The following is a 5,523-nucleotide window of genomic DNA, read 5'->3' as shown; positions in this document are numbered from 1 at the left end:
AAGGGTATGGTTGTCAAACAATTTGATATGAAGGACTTAGGAGATGTGCACATTCTTGGGATCAAAGTGATAAGGGATCGCAAGAAAAGAATGTTGTGTCTGTCCCAAGCTTCATATAGATACAATCCTTGCTCGTTTTAGTATGCGAGGATTCCAAGAAAGGTTTCTTACCTTTTAGGCATGGAATAGCTCTATCTAAAGAGATGTCTCGAAAACATCAAAGGAGATAGAAGACATGAAAGCGGTTCCTTATGTTGTTGGAAGCCTTATGTATGCAATCTATATACGAGACGATATTTGTTTTGGTGGGCATGGTCGTGAATATCAGGTAACCTGGACAAGGACATTGGATGCGGTAAAGCATATATTAAAGTACACGAGAAGGACTAGAGATTATATGCTAATTTACCAAGCAGACGATTTGCTCACTGTGGGTTACACGGATTTCAATCAGATAGGGACAATAGTAAGTCTACATCGGGCTATGTATTTACTTTAGGAGGTGGAGCCATTTCATGGAGGTGTTAAGCAATCGTGTCGGACTCAACCATGGGCGGTATGTAGCGACCTCGAGGCGGCTAAAGAAGCGGTATGCTCAGGGAACTTTCTAATGGACTTAGATGTGATTCTGGTTTGCCCAAAATTATCACAATTTATTGTGATAATAAGGTGCGATTGCAAACTCAAAGGAACCACGAGCTCATAAGGCAAGTAAACATATAGGCGCAACCACCTGATACGAGATATCGTGAAGCGAGGAGAAGTTGTCATCGAAGATTGCATCAGAAGATAACTGGCAGATCCTTTCATTAAAGCCTTTGATCGGCATGTGGAGGAAATGGGAATCAGATGTATGGTAGAAGATATGACAGCTTAGTCATTAGTATAAGTGGGAGATTGTTGGAGTGTATACTGAAAGCCTAAGCTTTGTAAACATTCATTATGAATAAAGAATCACATTTGGTTAAATTGTCTACATTTAGTTGTAATTGTTCAATTAATTTATATTGTAGATAGCATAGTATGTGGTGTCACATGCAGAAGATAATGTTATCAGTACCTTATAAATTATAAACAGAAGCCCACGACCAAAATGGAAAGGAACAAACCATTAGAAGATCGTAGTGTAATTAGGTATTAGTTTATCTTGACTATATAATTACACTAGTACACTCAGAGTGTATTGAGTAGGATCATTTGAGGTCGTTTCTTTTATACTGACTTTATAAAGGAATAAAGACCTCAGTTATTATGGAAGTGTGTGCTCTTAATCCTAATATAATAACAAGCACATATATTTGATATTTATTTCTTTAATTTATCAATGGGTGAGATTTAGTTCGTTGAATCAATAAACCCGATAAGTTGGGAAATGGTATCATTTATAGTGTGTGTTGTTGATTATAGAAGGAAACTGTGTCCTAGAGATACTAGGTTGATAATGTCCTCAAGAGGAGCTCATAAGGATTGTCATGTTAAACCCTGCAGGTGGACTTAGTCCGACATGATGATAAGGTTAAGTGGTACTACTCTTGGACTAAGATATTAATTAAATGAGTTGTCAGTAACTCACTTAATTAGTGGACATTCGATATCTTAAACACGGGGAGACTAACACACTCATAATAAGAAGGAGCCCAAAAATGTAATTTGGGATTGGTATGGTAGTTCAATAATAGTTCTCTAGTGGAATGAATTATTATTGATAAAATTAAGTTGTGTGTTCGGGGTGAACACGGGATGCTTAATTTTATCGGGAGACCAAAACCAATTCCTCCTCTCGGTCCCTATCGTAGCCTCTTATTTATAGAGTTCTATACCCACCTATACCCACCTTCTATACCCACCAATAAGGGGCCAGCCAAGCTAGCTTGGGAACCAAGCTAGGGCCGGCCTAGGTATAAAATTGGGTGGTCGGCCCTAGCTTGAACCCAAGCTAGTGGGGGCCGGCCAAATTAAATTAAAAAGGGATTTTAATTTTAATTTTTATTATGTGGAAGAAATAATTTATTAAAGAGAATTAAAATTAAAATATCTCTCTTGTAAAAGATCTACAAAAGATTAAAGAAAGAGATTAGATCTCTTTCCTTATTTGTAGATTGGTGAGATATTTTATTTTCTCTTTAAAATTATCCACATGTTGATAAAATTAAAATTATAGAAATTTCCTTTTATCAACCATGAAGAGATTTTTAAAGAGAAATTTTATTTTTTAAAATTTCCGGAAACAAATTAGGAAGTTTTAATTGTTGATTAAAACTTGTCTAATTTTTTTCTTCATTGATGTGGCCGACCATTGGAGTTTGATTTGGGAAATTTTATTTTATTTTTCTCAATTAAATCATGTCAAGGAAATTAAGGAAATTTTATTATAATTAAATTTCCTAATTTGCCTAGGCCAAGGAATATAAAAGAAGGGGTGAGGTGCCTTCATGAGATACAACCTCTATTATTTTCTCCCTCTTTTCCTTGGTGTTGTGGCCGGCCATCATCTCTTCCCCTCTTCCTCTTTGTGGTGGCGAAACTCTCTATTGCTTGGAGCTCTTGTGGAGGCCGGATACTACTTGGAGAAGAAGAAGAAGAAGGAGAGAAAGCTTGCATCTCTTGGAGCTTGGTTGGTGTTTTGTTCTTCATCCTTGGTAAAGCTTCTTTGTGGCCGAACCTAGCTAGGAGGAGAAGAAGGTGGTTGGTGGTTTCTCATCTCGGAAGATCGTTGCCCACACAACGTCCGAGGTTAGAAGAGGAATACGGTAGAAGATCAAGAGGTCTTTCTAAAAGGTATAACTAGTAATTTTTCTTTCCGCATCATACTAGTTATTTTTGGAAAAATACCAAATACAAGAGGCTTATGATTCTAGAATTTCGAATATGTTTTTCGATGTTGTGTTCTTTTGTTTTTTCTTTTCCTTGTGATTTGATTGTTCTTTTCGGTTAACCTAAAGTTATTTTAGGAAATTAAATATTAGCTTTCTATAAAAGGTTTTGTCTAGTCGGTGGTGGTTGCTCCCATATCCAAGAAGGCCATGTGCCTCGCCACGTCAGTACTGGGAACCGATTATGGAAATTAATATTTAATGGAATTAATAACTTAAGGCGATTTGAGTCGAACGTGTTAAGTTCCGCAGGAGACCCAAGTCAAAACCTAAAAGAACGAATAGATTAAGTTTTGGATCAAACGTGTTAAGTTCCGCAGGCGATCCAAAATTTAATTTAAAAGAACACATGGTAGCTAGGAAAAGGTTCAGACCTTTATACAAATTTTTGTACAGTGGAACCTCTAGGTTTTCCGAGTAGCAACCAACAATTGGTATCAGAGCTAGGGTTTTACCTCTGTGTATTTGGTATTAGTTTAATTATGCACATGTCATACATAATTTTGGCAGGTTAATAGTAGGATGTGCTAACTTTGTGGATGCAGGATCCAACTATTATGGCTTTTAGTTATTATGTGTGTGATTGGACCCTTGGACATGTCAAGGGCATTTATATGTGTGTGCATGATTGTATTAAATGGGGCTGTATTTAGTTTTATTAGGATTTTATTTTTGATCTAGATACATGTACATTCCTTTTATGGAATATAGGATCAAAATGTAAAATTCTATTTATGTCATGGATCGAATCTTGCAAAGCGTGGAACCTTCTAAGGACCAGAGGCGAGCGAACTAGGAGCAAGATGGATGCGACAGCTAGACCCGATGGCGGTGGCCAAATATGGCAGCAGCTTGGGATGACAACACACGGAGGACAACTAGAGATAAAAGCCATAATAGTTGAAAATTAGATTTTCTATTGCTTTTATATTGTCATGTGTATGTGTTAGTTTACATGCTTAGTAGGCTAGCATAGTTAAAATTCCTCATTTATAAATAACTAAGTGGGAGAGGGATTTTTAAGTAAATCCCATGGTCTCCATTACTGGTTTGTAAGTGATGCAAACAAGCTTGCGCGTTGGCTCTGAGTGCCTTCCTCCATAACGGATGAGCTTGTTTGTGGATCACTAGAACAAACTTCCATTTTTGGATGACTATAGAATGTTAATTAAGAGCGTGTGATCTTCCCCAACGGAAGGGCCATAATCTTATTAATGGACTTAGTGTCAAGTAATGGTATACACTTAGACACATCTAATAGTATCCTCCCCATCGGAGTCACTGCTATTATTTGTGTGACCAAATAATACCAACTATTAATTTTATTTGTCAAAAAGTTAGGTTGACAAAATAATAAAATTAATGAGTTAAAACCCTCCTTTTACAAATGTTGAATTTGTATACGTCCACACTAACGTGGCATACAAAATTCACGGTATTATGAGGTGTTGGTTAATTTAAAATAGTATTGTTTGAGGAATCAATATTATTCTAAATTTAGAGTTCTGACCAAAAGTTATTTGTGATTCTTAGGATGACTTTCAACCCTCTGTCCATTCAACAGAATAGACTTCTGGACCTAATTACATAGATTGGAAAAGGAACACGGACATTGTTCTTACTTCTGAAAGCTATAAATTTGTCTTGATGAGCGTTGCCCTGATGCTCCTCTTGGTGAATCTACCCAAGAGGAGATTGAATATCATAGGAAATGGGTAAAAGCAGATGAGATGGCGCGGTGTTACATTTTGGCTTCAATGTCAAATGTATTGCAACATCAGCATCAAGATTTACCAACAGCCTATGATATCATGAACAATCTCAAGGAACTCTTTGGTCATCAGGATAGGGCTTCTAGGCAAGAAGCCATGAGAAAGATAATGACAGCCACCATGCAAGAGGGTACTCCTGTAAGGGATCATATCCTAAAGATGATGGCTTATCTAAACGAGATACAGATCCTTGGAGGAGAAATTGATGGGGAAACCCAGATCGATATGATCCTCCAAACGCTACCTAGAAGTTTTGAGCAGTTCCGCCTGAACTATAATATGAATAAGAGGATTTATTCATTAGGGGAACTACTGACAGAACTTCAAGCAGCAGAAGGATTATTTCGTCACAATTCTCAAATTCACTATGCTAAAAATGGTTCTACTTCTAAACCGAGAGGAAAGAAGAAGAAGAAACAAGCTAGTTCAGCAAAGAAAGTGAATAAGTCTCAGAGTACGGGATTTAAAGCTGGAGTGAAGAAGCCGAAGGGCAAGTGCTTCATCTGCAAGCAGGCAGGACATTGGAAGGCGGACTGTCCTCGTAGGAACCAAAACAAAGGTATATCTCATGCTCTAGTTGTTGAAACATGTTTAGCGGTGTTATCTACCAGCACCTGGTGTGTAGATACGGGAGCCACTGATCATGTCTGCAATTCCTTGCAGGGGTTCCAGGAAACCCGACGACTATCTGAAGGAGAAATTACCGTCTACATGGGCAATGCTACTAAGGTGGCAGCTGTTGCAGTGGGAGACGTCTACTTATCTTTTAGTAGAAATAGGAATTTGGTTTTAAGAAATTGTCTTTATGTACCCAGTTTTAGAAAGAATTTAATTTCAGTTTCTAAACTATTTTTGGATGGATATTCAGTTTCTTTCAG

The sequence above is a fragment of the Zingiber officinale genome, unplaced genomic scaffold (genome assembly GCF_018446385.1).
Source record: "Zingiber officinale cultivar Zhangliang unplaced genomic scaffold, Zo_v1.1 ctg34, whole genome shotgun sequence".
Classification (NCBI taxonomy): domain Eukaryota; kingdom Viridiplantae; phylum Streptophyta; class Magnoliopsida; order Zingiberales; family Zingiberaceae; genus Zingiber; species Zingiber officinale.
The sequence above is the reverse complement of the archived record's forward strand: the minus strand, read 5'-3'. Positions refer to the sequence as shown.